We start from the raw sequence: 16,056 nt of genomic DNA on the forward strand, positions 1-16,056 counted from the left end.
TGGCAAATATCCTTTTGTGATAAAAATTTAACAAGACCAGTTTTGGGGAATTATAGGGCGTCTGAAATAACCAGGCTCGACCCAAAAAGGGCCGTAAAAATCGGGCGCCTGCGGTAGCACGTGCGCAAATTCTCGATTGCATAACACAGATTTGTCGGAGCTCTTCCGACAGTCACTTCCACATGCCACCTGCGTTGCGCCAACGTAAGCCGCAACGCTCCCGGCGCTTGGAACGAACACCACACACGTCGTCGAGCTATTGATGCTATGAAAACGAGCGTTGCGTTTAATGATAATCGATTACACCTACCTGCCCGTTTTTTTTTTTGTTTTTTTTTATTTGACGTCGCTATGTATAATGGAAGTTGTGAAATCGGAATCATTTTGACCGACACAAAATCTCAACATTTTGTGTTGTGCCGTCCGTTATTTTATTTCTGTGTATCCTAGATTTTATCTGAACAAGCATATTTTGCTAAATTAAGAATTTATATTTAATATTTTAATTATTTAATGTGGTTTACAAGATTGTTTTGTTGAAAATGTTGCCATGCTCAATAATGTGGTCTGGCCACTCTGGCAATGCTCCGAAACTCCACAAACATAATAGAACACGTAGAGAGGTATAAATACCTAGGAGTGCGGCTGAATGAGGGTAAACAATACTTACAAGAAGAGGGAGAAAAAATGCTAAAGAAATGAAAAAAAGGAATGCACTATGGAATTACAATAGATATGAAGCTAGGGGAATATGGAAAAATGTCAAAAATACCGGGTTTTTTTTTTTTTTTTTTTTTTTGTAATGCGGTATTATGTATGAATTCTGAGGTCCAGTTGAGCTTAGAGATCCGGCAGAGGAGCGTGGGCAGACTGGCACTGGGGCGTGTGGGAATCTTTCGAGGCTAGAAGGGGCGATCAGTAGTTGAATTTGAACAAAGACTAGACGTAATTGAGGATACACGATGGACGAGAAAAGGTATATAAGCATCTGTACATGAAAAGTTTGAACATTAAATGGACAAACCGAACCCGAAAACAAAAATTCAAATACCAACAGTCAAGTGCGCAGAACAGACTATACCTCTGTGAAAAAGAAAGTAAAAGAAGCCGAGAGAAAGATAAGGGAGGAAACAATGCAGGGAAAATCAGCTTTAATTATGTATAGAAGACGAAAACGGGAGATAAGGAAGGAACATTGGTGTGATAATTCACGGGGAGCGTTGTTATTCGAAGCTAGAACAGGGGTATTGAGGACAAAGTATGAGGAAATCGATACGCGTTGTGCCGCATGCCGAGGGGAGGACGAGACAATAGAACATGTGCTGTTGAGGTGCACAGGGCTTGCTCCCGCCCTCCCGGAGGGGGCGACGGATTGGGCCGGAGCGCTGGGGTTTGCAGACGAGAATGGATAAGTGAATTTTAATTACAAAAAGAAGATTGGAAGACTGGTGGAAATTGTCTAGGGAGAACTGAATAACGTACAACTAGCTGACACAACTGGGGACAAGCGGGACAGAGGAAAATTGGGACTCCCCCCCGCGTGGCTCCCCGCGCCCCAAAGTCTCCGCCCTGCCTTCCAGTGGGCCCAGTGCCGTGGCAACGCCGACTTGGTTTGACCAGAGGAAAAATGGCGACCCCCTTGCCGGGAGGAAGAGGCGGGGGGTGAAGCTTTTAGTTTTTTTACTCGATTCCTCAAATGTCATCCTGGTGATATTCTACACCGCCTGGTGATAGTTACGAAATTGCAGAGGGTAAGCAAATTGGCAAAGGAAAGAAATCAAACTTTTACTTCTTAACTTCTAAGCTAGGTGGCGCGAGGTACCGCCCGATATAAAAGGTACAGCCGTTAGCATCCATCCATTCTATCCGAAAAACACCGAGGTTCGGCCGTTCTTCTGAAACTTTCCGAAACCTCTGTTTCGGGTCCGAAACTTGCTTCAGAAAACGCTTCGCCCCAACACTAGCTTTTTTTTTTTTTTTTTTTTTTTTTTTTTTTATTGTTTATTTGGTTGTGGCCGCGGCCAACGTTGCCGCGGCCGCGAGTGCAATCGAAAGAAAGATTGAGTGCGCCCTGAATGTCGCCATGACGACAACGCCACGTGCGTTGCCCTTTCAGTTACGAAAAGCCGCAAATTTCATTCCAGCGTGCTGGAATGAAATACTTGAATACATTTTGTGACAAGTGGTTGGTCACAAGAGCTGTCAATCATCGCGCCAAAGGTCATTAAAACTATTTAGGCTAATGACGTGGCTTTACCATACTCTCAACATTAACGGCTCCGGTGCCAGCTAAAGTTCCAGGTTAGTTACAGCTAAAGCCCGGCCTGGTTCCGGCTTGCTTTTAAAAAAGAAATATCCTAAGTGCCCGCGTCGACCGTTGTCTTTTAATGTGAACATAACCTTTTAATGCGAAAGCATTAACTGTAGCCATGGAGAGAACCGGCGCTATCAGTTTTTGAAGCCGCGCCAAACGGCACCTAAATTCCCATCCCAATGGAGCGAAGCCATGTCATTTGTAGCAGCGATTTGATGGATAGGCTCCTGTTGGCTGGCGAGCGTCGTAGTCTCAAGAAACGAGGATCCCATTAGCTAGCGCGCGTCATAGTTTCAAGGAACGCCAACCCATGGCGCAGCGAGCCAGGAATACGACGGCTCGGCCGCTTCTGTTCCTCTCGACGCGGACGAACATGGCGGCGTTTCAAGCATCTACAGGGTGCGGCCGTAAAAACTTTCACATTTGGCACGCCTAGCAAAAATCGAATTTCAAACGTACATACCTGAAACTGGGCACACGAACGTCGTTTATTCTAAAGTTTTTTGCCTATTTTTTTCAGACGTCAACTCGGGAGTAGCGAATTATTAGAATGATGACAAAAATGGCAGACGTGCATTTCTTATGGCCTATACCCGCCCGTTCGCCGTCTGCTATCTAATTCGCGACGCCGCTCCCAGGTGGCGCACTGAACGCAAAAACGCAGGAAACGCCGCACGAAAGGCTGGTGTCGAGCGAGATAATCGTGATAAAAAGTGATTTTACCGAAATATGTGAATGATTATGCCCTTTTACTTGAAATTTAGAAACTGGCGGACGCCCTCGTTTAATAAAAATATGTTCTAAAGCAGACGAACGTGTGTCTTCCTTTGTCGTCTGCTTATTTGTTGACGGGTCCGTTCCCGGTGAAAGCTCAACTTTGGAATCGAGAGTGCCGCTGCTGAGGCACCTTGATTGTTCCCATTTATTGTTTTTGTTGCACTATCTTCTGCAGTTATGATCAAAATATTTTCCGCGCCGCCCTGTGATGCCGCAATACTCGGCAAGTGAGTGTGCCCAGGCAGTCAAGTGGTACGTGGAGCGGAACTCCGTGGCCACAGCACAGCGAAAATTTTGCACAGCATTTCCTAAACGCCCGCCTTCACGCCCGACTATTTTGACTTGGGCGAATCGTTTTACGAGTGGAGAAGAATCCAGTCAGTGAACGTGAGAGCCTGCTGAAAAATGAGGAGCTCATTGAAGCGGTGCTTGCTGTCTGCAAGAGCGACCCGCAATTGTCAACAAGACAAGCAGCCGTTGTTTGGAATTTCGGAAAAAAGCGTACGACGGATTCTGCGGAAAAATAATTTGCGCCCGTACAAGATGCAAGTTGTCCAAGCCCTGTACGACGGCGACAACGTCCGACGTTTAGAATTTTGCAAGGCGGAGTTGTTGTGAATTAAGAGCAACCCAGGGCACCTGCAATTTCTTTTATTTAGTGACGAAGCAAACTTTCACCTAGATGGACGTGTGAACCGCCAGAATATGGGCTCGCGATAACCCTCATGCAGTGGACGAACGGCATCTCCATTCACCGAAGGTGACAGTGTGGAGTGGGATTCGGCGTGAAGGCATATATTCGATGGCACCGTTAACGCAGATGCCTACTTGGACATGCTAAAAACGGAAATGCTCTCTGAGCTTGAAAGGTACCACATGACAAAAGAAAACTGTATATTCATGCAGGATGGGGCGGCTCCCCATTACGCAAAGAGTGTGAGGGCATGGCTCAATAACACGTTCCCTGGGCGGTGGATGGGTCGGGGATCAGATTATATGGACTGGCCTCCACGATCCCCCGACTTAAATATGTGCGACTTTTTCGTATAGGGATTTATAAAAGGACTTGTCTACAAGAAGAGGATCCCCAGCATCGAAGAGCTGAAAGAAAAAATTGAGGGCGCGTTCCTCGAGATCGACGATGGGATGCGCGAAAGGGCTTTCCTGTCGTACGAAGCTCCACTTCGGCTTTGCGTGTCTGTAAACGGCGGACACATCGAATCGGCCGAACCCTAGTCGTTTAAAGGGCCGCTGCAGCATCAACATTACTTCAAATCGCCGTGACATAGGAGGCGTATCAGAAGATGTATTTTTCAAGAATAAACAATTGAATGAACGCACAACTTCCACTTCCTGACGGAATTTAAACTATTAGTTTCCCTCTTACTTTCTCTCGTGCTGCTTGCCGAACGCGAAGAGCAAAGTAGAGGTTGCTGATAAAGGTACCAATGGGAAACCAGCAAAAAGACGACTATCTCTTTCAAATACCAGCCATTTTATCACCGGTCATCCGAAATGACTCCAGCGCCGTAAATATTGCTCCAATTAATATGATTTCTTTTTTTGTTTTTATAAAAATGTCTTGCGACATGTGTGTTGATTATACCCAAGCTGTATGAAAAAATATACTTTATGTGTTACAGCGGCCCTGCGAAAATCAGAATGAAATGATAACTCAAAACGAACTTGTCTGCAACGGTTGCAACACCACTTGCTATTCCAGGCTGTAAATAAATGATCTCATCGCATCATGGTGTCTTCTCGCTTGCATGACGATCTGTCAAAACTTGACTTGAAACAGGTAATTTCAACAATCGTTCATATATTTCGTTCAAATCACTTTTTATCGCGATTATCTCGCCCGACACCAGCCTTTCGTGTGGCGTTTCCCGCGTTTTTGCGTTCAGTGCGCCACCTGGGAGCGGCGTCGCGAATTAGATAGCAGACGGCGAACGGGCGGGTATAGGCCATAGGAAATGCACGTCTGCCATTTTTGTTATCTTTCTAATAATTCGTTGCTTCCGAGTTGACGTCTGAAAAAAATAGGCAAAAAACTTTGGTATAAACGACGTTCGTGTGCTCAATTTCAGGTATGTATGTTTGAAATTCGATTTTTGCGAGGCGTGCCAAATGTGAAAGTTTTTACGGCCGCACCCTGTACATCGTCGGCGGCCGCAACTTAGGCAACAGCGAAACCCGCCCGTCTACACAAGTACACCGCAGACGAACTAATGGAGCAGAGTTAGAGCACTGCACGGGCCTACTTTTTGAGGCCCGGCCCGGCCTGGGCCCTCTGACTCTTAGTCTTACCCGACCCGAACCCTTCCCGACCGAATACCTGTTTAATCAGACCCGGCCCGTATCCGGCCCGTATCCGGCCCGATGGGATGCCTATCTGATCAAGCCCGGCCCGGTAAGAGGCCAAGGCGTGCCTCATCTCTTAAATTCAAAGCTGCCATTGGGTGTTGGAGCATTTTATTTGTTTAATTAGCCTAATTTGCATGAAAGACGCTGTCAAGACGTTATGTGTCTTGACAGCGTATACGAGTCAGATTCTACGCAGCCCAGTATGAACTAAAGTCGCGATGGATTAAAAGAAATTCAGCATTTGCGTATTTCCCGCCTCGAGCCAGGCCAGGGCCTGGAAACAATCCGTACTACTTGGCCCGGGCCCGTCCCGGGTCCGGAAACCACCTGTGATACCCGGCGCGGGCCCGGACTTTCGGGTCGGCCCGGGGCACAGCGAGCGAGGAGGCAGGCCGTTGAAGCTTTCCTTCATCAAGTGGACGCAGGACTTTTTTAGGGCGGGCGCTTGATGCGTCCACTTGATGAAGAAAAGCTTCAACGGCCAAGTCAACAGATTAAAACTTGTGGGAGCCACTGGTTTCCCTCCCCCGAGAAGGCGTGAGCCGCGGACGTTCCGGGCGAAGCCGTCCGACTTCGAGCCCGGTCGCTCCGAATCGTGTCGGAGAGAATAGGGAGTTTTCGTAGATCGTTTCCGCTGTCCCGCAACGCTCTCCGCAACCAGCTACGCTAGCCGGAACTCTACAGTCAAGGCCATCGGTGCGCAGGCGCAGTTGCGGCTGCTTCGTTGCGGAGGGCTTCGCGGAAGGGGAAACGCGGTCTACGAAAACTCCCTAATACGTCACCATGCTGACGTACTCTCTCGCACTCGTCCGCGCGTCTCCCCGATTTCGGGGAAACAGTGAGATCGCGCGAGGGAGAGTCGGGCCTGCCCTCCGAGCGGACGGCCGTGTGGTCGAGGGTCGAGTTGCGGCACGAGCTCGTCCGACCGGCGATGACTCCGCTCGCAATTACCCCTTTGGCTCTCAGGTCGGCGAGTGATGCAGGCACACTGTGTCCATGGCTCGCTTGACCGCAGTGTCTTGCTGGGGACCCCTGGTACTCAATAAACGCTGTTGGATACCGGGATCATCGTTTTTGGCATGGCATTGACGAACCCGGCGCGGCGACCGACCTCGCTGGTAGCCGTCGGCTGCGCGGTGGGATGGGCATCGAATTTCCCCTTTGAGCACCGGTCCCCGGACGTAAAAGGTGCGTAATCCTCCCTCCTTTATTCCAACAAACTATCAGGATTTACATCAGCCCTTTTGACCGAGGTAGCGAGCTCCCTGTTGAAAAAAGCTAAAGGGGAGAGGAAAACTGAATTCTACAAAAAAAAAAAAAAAAGAAAAGAATGGTGGTCGTCCCCTATCTTCATCCCCAAGAGACGTGGAAGCAGCAAAAAAGGTAGACGCTTATATATGACTGCAGGGCCCCTTTAAAACAATATTTTATTTTTACAAGGACTACCATAATACGGGCGTATGAGAAATGAGAAGTAGTGGGGGGTTGCAGAACATTTTTGAAAAATATCAAAATTGTTTCTATTGTTTTTTTATAAGTGTGCGGAAAAAGTAACGTGAAAGTAATTTCTAACGTAACGAGTGAAGTAATCCCTTACTTTTCGGCGCAAGTAATTTGTAACGGTAATCCATTACATTTGAGGTTCGGTAATTTGTAATTGTAATCCATTACATTTTTTAAGTAAAGAGCACAAGTCTGGACATGAGCCACTGTCCGAGTGTTTGCCGATAACTGATTGTTACGAACCGAAGTCGAGTACTCACGCAATGCTCATGTCCAATCCTTGAGCTTGTTCAACCTAGGGAGCCTTCATGTGCGCACATGAAGGCAGTAAACCGTCGTCACATGGGTACTGCGATCCCCCAAAACTGTCACCGAACGTCACGAAGGGGAGATTGACAGAAATAGACCGCTTTATCTTTGCAATTTCACGACGAAACAGCTTGTAGAGCAGCGGCGCTCCGTTTTTAAGTATACGTGGGTCAGACTAGGGCCAATAGGCCTGTACGATTGCGAAAGTTTGCAACCAAGTATTGTTGCACATCCTCTTCAATTCTTTTAAAATTTTAAGCCGGTTTCTTTTTCTACTATTCTTTTTTTTAGTTTTTATGCAGTTGCGGACAAATTTTTTTAGGTTTTTGTGGATGTTAGATCGCAATATTATCACGCAATATTATCACAACTGCAGAAGAACGCGGGCTCCCGCGAGTCACACATAGCCAGCAAGAGCTCGCGGCCTCCTCAAGAAGAGTTTCCCAATACGAGAGTTGAAAAATTCCTCAAAAGCTAGTTCCGTTCTTTCTAGATGTCAAAAGTTCACCAGGTCGCCTATGCGCTCACGGTTGTTTTTATGAACAAGTTGTAATTTTAGCTCAAAGACGTTGGCTCTATTGTCGGCGCTTGGTGAGCACAAGTTTGTAAAAGGCAGTGCGATGCTCCACTTGGTTTTCTGCTGACGAACTTGCGGGCGTCCGAGATAGCATATATTTATTTTTTCTAAACGACACATTCGGTTAAGTTGGCAAATGATTTTGAGATTCACTGTGACAACAAAACGCCATAAAAATAATGAGGTTCCTATTATACCATGTAATTAATTACAGAACAAAAAAGATAATTTTAGGTATATAGGAGAGAGAATGTGAATTAAATGATATCCACTAAAAACGTTCTAACTTTCGATTGGCATTGATGCCCATATTCAGCGCTAAGTGTGTAAGTATACTTTAGGCGAGAGTTCTGCTTGGCAGCAGAAAGATTTATGAAGGTAAACATAAACAACTAAAGTCTGGCGCCGCGGAAGCAATACGTCGCAGGCGGCATGCTTTCGCATTCAAAACTCATAGGTGCTGAGGTGTCCTCGGACTTTTATGTAACGTACATTTGGTTTAAAAATAAATGTGGGCAATGATAGCAAAACTTGGAAGTAGCAAAAATAAAAGGAAATGCAGTTGCACAGCGACGGCGCCAACGGCGCCATTGCTCGCGTCCAGCACCAAGCGTTCGGCGCATGCGTGGAGCGGAGCCGCCGTAACTTTAGATCACAAGAGGCAGGCGGCAGTGCCCGAGCAACGCCGCTGGCCCTAGACGTGCAGAGTTCCAGCGAGGTTCGGGCACGAGCAGAAAGACTAAAGTTCCTTCGATGTATTGCGGCAGCGGTGGCGTAGCCAAACTGGCTAGTGAGGTCGGTCTCGCTCTGCCAGTGCGGCCACCGGAAGGCCATCTTGCATGCAGCAAAATTTTTTTAGTGAGTATTTCAGAGCCTGGAGGCAGCGTGCTGAAGACACGTTTCCTACTCGCTCGTCGTAGTTTCGCCGGTCTCGTGGCGTGATCAAAGCTTCCTTAACACGCCAAAATGCTGCGCCTCAAAAAAAAAAAAAAAAAAAAAAAAAAACTTTTTTTTTTTTTTTTTTATACACATATTTCAGAAAATTAAGGCCGCACCGCTGGCACTGCTTTGAGAGAGCAATAACCCATTGAAGTGGCACTGCCACAAAGCGGGGGCGGCTATGATTGGGTACAACAAAAAGGGGGTCCTCTTTGTGCGTGACAAATAGCCTTTCGATCCGCTGAGATTTTGGCGCACCCCTGTCAACAAGCTCCGAGTTGCCAGGTACATATTGTTGACTTCTCTCCATCTCTCTTCTTTCTTATCGCTATCCCGTTCTCTACCTTTATCTAGCTGCGAATCTCTCATTCTCCTTATTTTCGAATTTTCTATCATTCGTTCTTTCAGCCCCATCGAAGTACTGAAATTTGTTGTGCACCGATGCCGCTTACTCGCTGCAACTTTTTTCCACGTGTGATTGCTGGTGCGTAAATCTGAGAGTCCAGGATGAGTTCAAAAGTCAAATTGGACGTTTTGTTTATACAGAGTAAGGTTAGGAAAGGATGGGGCGACACTGGTTTACACTGTGGTTGAGCAATTTCGCCAGCGCAGTACCACGACTGCTAACCTGGGAGATGACGGAAAGTGGAAAGTCAAAACACAAGTCAAAGAGTAAGTAGTGCCAGGATCCTATGTGGTGCAAGCCGAGAATGGTGCTGTGTACAGACGAAACAGGCAGCATTTACTTGTGAGCAACGAAGCATTTGAAGAAACCATCTCCGACTCGGAGAAAATGGACGTTCTGTCATAAGTGCCCAACGAGGACAATGCGCAGCACCAGGAAACTCGTGACCATGAAAGTGACATAATGGATGGTCCTACAGACCCTCCAATGCCGGTGACCATGCAACCTCCCACTAGAGTGTCATCAAGACATGTAAAGCTAGTCTCAGAGCTTTTCTGTTGTGTGGTATTTCCCAGCTGTGACATAGGAATCTATAGAATGGCACTAGCCTTTACGGGCCCCTAGAGGTTTTGCAGCGATTTTATCATGTTTCTAAACTACCCGAGACTGGGGTAAAAAAGGAGAGAGGAAACATTGAAAGTCGAAGGAAAAAGACAAGGAAACGAGGACGTCTCAAACGTTTTATGTTCTTGCGGTATATAGGCAGGAAAGTTGCCTCCAAATGCGCTCCGTCTTTTAGGATACAGGGCGTGCAGTCCCAAAGAATGATGGTGAATATTTTTTTCAAGCTTAGGGACATCAGTATATGTTTTTAATGTTCTATTCAGGTTCTATACTAGTTACATCACATACATAAATTGCAACGGGCACTACACAACCAGATATAAGAATGTTTCGAGGACAGCGGTGTGCTTCCCCAGTACACCACCACAAACTCGAACACTCGTAATGTTGTTTCGGGTATTCTGAATTCAGAGGATATGTCCGTATAGCAAAGGTCTGCGAACCCTGTTATCCTATGCATAACATAAATTAGACACAACAATATACAACGACAGTCAACATAAGAGCATAATGACTGAGATGCACTGGCTACATACACAAAACAATATTTTACTGGATAAAATGCAGACATGCAACTTCAAATTCTTGATATAGTAGTAAAATGATCCAAATACTAACATGAGATTAAAATACCAACACACAAGCATAAGACTGACTAGCGAAAATGCGGGTTACATTATGGTGGTCAACTCTGAAGAAAAGGTTGTCAAAACAGGGGCAGCAGAGGCTGCAATTAATGGGATAATTGAAAAGATAATAAACCTCAAGGTGGGAGCCGATGTTTCACGAAGATTTTTTTTTTTTTAAATCTTTTTCAGGAGAAGCTATGGCTTACTCGGTGCTCCGTCGCGAAAGATACTGCCGTGTGCATGAACATGTTTGGCGCGTGTAATTTGCATGTGAACTCTTACAACCAGCGAAATTATCAAAGTGCGCGCTGACGCTTATGCCTTCACCACCGCAGTATTGAATAATTGTGGCATCGAACACCGCTGTATTGAACACTCGCGGCATCGAATATTTGTGCTCGCACCTGTCCTCGCACTCCGTGCGGGAACTATAGGGGGCGCTAGCGGAGGAGCTGGCGTTCGACTGTGAGGCGCGTTCAGCAGCCTGCGGCGCCTTTTCGCATGCCAAGCTGTGGCGGCGGAAGCGCGCACGGACGAAACTTTTGCTTTTTGAGCCAATAATTAGTTGAGGGTGACGTTGCATGAGTGCTGGGGCAGAGGGGCATTTAGCTGTTCTGGGGTAATTTCTCTAGTTGCGGCCGAAAAAGGAGTTGGAGGAATTTTTCGAAAAACAAGACGGCCGCTAGCATAATTGCTCTGAGTGGGAAATTTATTTCGCTCGTCGCTGTAAACTTAGGACTGCTGATAGGATGATATTTGGAGGCGAGTGAGATGTTCACCAAGTTTGTGCACGAAGAGTGCCAAGTGAAAGTTATGTTTCTAACGAATAAAGAAATAAAGCTGTACGGGATATCCAATATTGGACCCAAAATGTTGTGTTGTAGCGGGCTGTGCAAAGTGCAGATTTGGGCACACAGGTGCTTGGACTTGACAGTAACATGACACAGCACTTATTATACAAAAAAAAAAAAAAAAAAAAAGTGGCATAGGGAAACCAGGTGAAAATTTAGTTTGGGCAGCGTAACTAAATGGCAACCAGTTTTGAGCGTGAAAGGCTGCCAAGATAATACCACTCACCGTGGGAGGTGCACACTTTGCAGGTAGGAAGGGACCAGTGGACGGTACTTCCAGTTCGAACCACTTTGTGATAGATGGCTCTAAAGCCGAGAAAAAAAATTTGTTGTCTACAGAAGTCGGGGTGTCAGCGTTTCCACATCCAAAAAGAGGCTGACCAAGAAAGAAAGCACACCACATAAACTTCCATACTTAAGCGTCGATTCTCCAGTGATTCCGAGTTTCATTGTTGTTTTCTTTAGATTCATATTTGTCGTTTTTTTTACCGTTCGAATCTTTCTTCGTTAAGTACAGATTGCGTGCCATACTTGTCCGGAAATATCATCGACACGTACGATGGGGACGAAACTTCTTTGAAGTTCATTCCTCCAACGAAATTGGCACTTCTACCCGCGAGTGTGGGATGGCATTTCAGTTCGTCCCATCGGCGCTGACACATGTAGGCGTTACTGGTACAAAAACAAACGCAGAGCGCAAAGCGGCAGTGTAGAATATGTCAGCCGTGCCGACACAGTAGCAGACATGATCGGGAAACCAAATTTCTCGCGTCGTACGGCACGGCTCCATCGTTGTCGCTGTCCCACAAAACATCGGCGAGGTGATAAACTGTGAAACTTTGTCTCCACGAGATACGACGCATAACTATTGAAGCACTTAATGACGCAGCACAGGAGCACTTCATGCTGTGAACCCAGCGCAACCGCACCACTCCGACTTCAATGCGTACCAACGTACGCGGCGTGGTTTCGGTTTCGTTTTCTCTGGGGTTCTCACTGCCTACCTTCGGTACCGGCCGCGCGGCGGCGCGCCAGTCGCGTCGCACGGAGTACTGCAACGTAAGACTACCGGTTTTTTGCTCCAGTAACGATACCCTAAAAGGGTATACATGCATTTGCAACATTGACGGAGGTGTATGCAGCCCGCTAAGCACCCGGATAGCGCTCCGTAATCCGCCACAAGACCTTGAACTATGCAGCTAAGGCTGGCGGTGCGCATGCGCAGCTGCGGCGTTTTCTTCAGGGATACCGTGGCGGAGGAGAAAAACGGTCTACTACAATTCCCTATTATCACGGTTATCATACCAATCTGCTAAACAACGATACCCCTACCCTCTGTCGCATTTGCGCATGCGCCATATCCTTATCGGGTATACCCTTGGTTTTTTTAGGCGGTCCAGAATTTCTAATAAAAGGGAACTCACGTTAGGAGACTTCAATTTTACAGTTAATTTACCGTCCTGGTAGACGTTTAGAACCAGGTTGATTGTGCACTTAAAATGCCCAATAACATATCTCTTAATTCACTTTTAATTGGTGACTGATTAACTGATTTAGTGGTTTTAGATTATGTTCAGCAAGTTTCTAATTGTAACTATATGCACACTGATACTAATTAAAAGCTTATTAAATTATCTCTGTCAGCCGCCAAACTGCACAAGCAACTTTATTCATAGTGGCCCCTGAGCCGGGTAAACTAATAGCAACATTAAAAGTGCTCTAATAAGAGTTCCCTTGATATAAATATCTGGAGCTTCTAAGAATAGACACCCGGTATAGATATCGAAGCTGAAAACCGGTATATTAAAGATCCGGGTGCATGCTGTGCGGAGTACTATACCTCAACGAGCTGTTTCCGCAGCTCCATTTTTCTGGTGAAACGGGGATCAAGAATTTCCGGCAAAAGGTATCCAAAATAAAAATGCCGCAGCTTTGGAGTCAGTTTCTTCCCAAAATTGGTGTCACGCGTAATTCTTCGAACAAAGATGTCTGTGGGCCACCAGAACATGAGGTTGCAGTAGTCCGTCTGCATGATGTTTAGTTTCTTTGTACTTCCAAATAGTACTTGTTTGTCTTGGGCATGCAGGGAGACATTTGTTTTCTTTACAAATTCAGATGCCTATGGAGTGGTGTTTAGACGTCTCAGCCAGTGTCTTGTAGTTGCGTGCGGTGAGCAGGCACTACACCTGAAGCAGACCGTTGCCATCCAGGAGCCTATTGGTGCTGGTGCATAGGAATGGCAGGTCAGTGTAGACAAAGAGGCCACACTCCTGAATTTTCATGTTGGGCTTGAGTTCAGCACAAGCTCATACCTCTTTTCTTTTTGTCCGTACTCTAGAGCCGGCAAGTTTCTGATCGTCGGGTGCAAAATTTGCAGCACCACCTTTGAGAAGTCAGCCGGATCTGTGGTTTCGGTTGATTTCGTAAAAGATGGCTGAAGACAGTCGCTTCCGGCGTTCTTTTTACCAAAGTTCGCAGGTGCTTTGGCTTATCGTTCGTGCCTCTACCTCTTTTACGCGTGGTTAGGGAACTCATAAACTCGTCTCGCTTCAATGTGTACACTTCGCCATTCATTTCTGCCTTCTGATACTGAGGCCCATAGTCTTGGTCAGTAGCACATGAAAATCGTGGTTGACTACTCTTTTCAGAGTATCGAAGCTGTTTCCTGCATTTTTTTCGTTTGTTGTTTTCCTCATTGATTGAGCATTTTTCTCATCGGTTGCCCGGACTGCACAATACCTTTTTCTTCGAATAATCATAATGCCATTTTGGCCCTTTGCTGTTGTACGAAGGCTGCCGTTTCACATCGTCGGTTGTACCCATTTCCTTTTGCAAAGTCGGCATGCTTCCCGCCCACAACTTTCGCAACAGTACTCATTTTTGATTCCATGACGTTACTTGTCATGTCGAGAATCAGCGTGTCGGCCTTGTTAGCCATGATACCGGTGGCCTTCTGAGCTTCAGCCATTAGACCTGCTCTCATGAGTGGCTGTCCGCTTTTTTTTGCAGCGATCTCTTCTTTGTCATCATTCTTTATGGGGCAGACATCTGCTTCACATCGTTTGTGTATTCCATACACATGGTAGGGCCCGTTTATCACGCCTGACCTCAACCTCTTCACTGCTTGGCTGTCTCTAGGAGTCAAATTTTCCGCATGCTGTTTGATCGTAGCTCTTGCAAGGTGCTTCATTGTCTTGATGTTAGTCATTGTTAGCAATTTTCTTGCCTCTGCACCTTCTTTCGTCTTGAAAGTTTTAGTGTCTTTGGAGATAAAGTAAAGTTTGGCAGTATATCGCTTCACTATGTAATTCGCAGACTCCACCTTCTTTACCAAATGACCATAAGCGAAGCCAGTTTGCACCGACATGTGTACACTGCTGTCAACGTCTCCAATCAAGGTCGTGTAGTGTAAGCCTAAAGATTCACTCTCTCAAAACCCGTCAACAATAATGCTTCTTTCCATCCCTGTCGACGCGGCATTCCAGTCACATGGGCAGTCGTGCTTGCGTGGCTTTTTCGAATGCTTGTTAGCGATCTGGCAAACCGTACAGTACTTATTAAGCACCCCTATGTGAAGGATTTGGCAACTGTGCCAGCCAATGATGACTCCCACTCCACTGTGAGATCGTTTGGACCACCCGCTGTCAACGATGACTGGTATATTCCAGAATCTTTCAGCGTTTCGGGTCTCATTTCACTGATTGGCTTACTGCACCTCTGCTTGTGCTGCCTCTCTCATCGATTCCAGCAGATGGGATATATAATACCCTCTCCTATGGTAGCCTCGCACTTGTGGTAGAAATTATGTGACATAAACGGAATGGCTAAAATGGCCGTCAGCTCCTGACTCTGAGAAAAGCCAATACATGAGGGTAGTGCACCTCCTAGGAAATCCTCATTCACACTGTCTCCTTGGTGTGATCTTCCAAACCCAACCATACCCCTTGTACTAATGTGATGAACGGAGGGACACAACGGCCCAGCGGAACAGCGGTACATGCAAGTGCTGACTAAACCGACCTTCACCTCTTTCGAGAACACCAACTTTCCGGCAAACAAACACTCCTGCAAATGTTGAAGGATGGCTTTAGGGTGTTCCTTGAGTATTCCCACCAGGGTGGTCACAATACGTCTTGTAGTGGCAGAGTGCTCGGTGTTGTCTTGGTGTGCATGCAATGTATCCAGACTTGGTGCGCTTTGCTAGCCTCTGCACTCCTCCTGCGTAGTCAGTGTAGTCGTCAGACAAAGAAACACTGCACAAGGATATGCAGATGCATACTGAAACTATTACAATATGCAATGAGTGAGTCACTTACTCTGGCAAACAATCCGGGAACTCATTGAGCGTTGGTTCCCTTGCCCTGGGTAAAGATAAAATAATAACAGTTCAATGCTTTCCTTGGCAGTAGATAATGACCAACTAGGACTATAGGCGGTGAAGCGTGCCTTTCTGGTCCGCTTTTGTCACCCACTCCTCCTTTACCAGGGACAACCCTGAGCACGTGTCCTCCCCAGAAATAAAATTCTGGCCATGTAAATTGCTCTAGCACCGTCAGAGCAATGGAAATTGCTCTGACGGTGCTAAAACATCTGACGGAGAAATGTGGCAAGGAGAAAGTTACTCATGGTGTATGCCTTTAACAAACATCTTGGGTGGAAGATCCGGGAATAGTTTTATGCTCGGGCCTGGAAATGAGAAGAACTGTAATATACATATGGTTCATTAAAGTAAATAGAAACAATATAGCTAGGATTCCGTG

Source organism: Ixodes scapularis, unplaced genomic scaffold, assembly GCF_016920785.2.
Source record: "Ixodes scapularis isolate PalLabHiFi unplaced genomic scaffold, ASM1692078v2 PGA_scaffold0__279_contigs__length_252992795, whole genome shotgun sequence".
In the NCBI taxonomy this organism is placed as follows: domain Eukaryota; kingdom Metazoa; phylum Arthropoda; class Arachnida; order Ixodida; family Ixodidae; genus Ixodes; species Ixodes scapularis.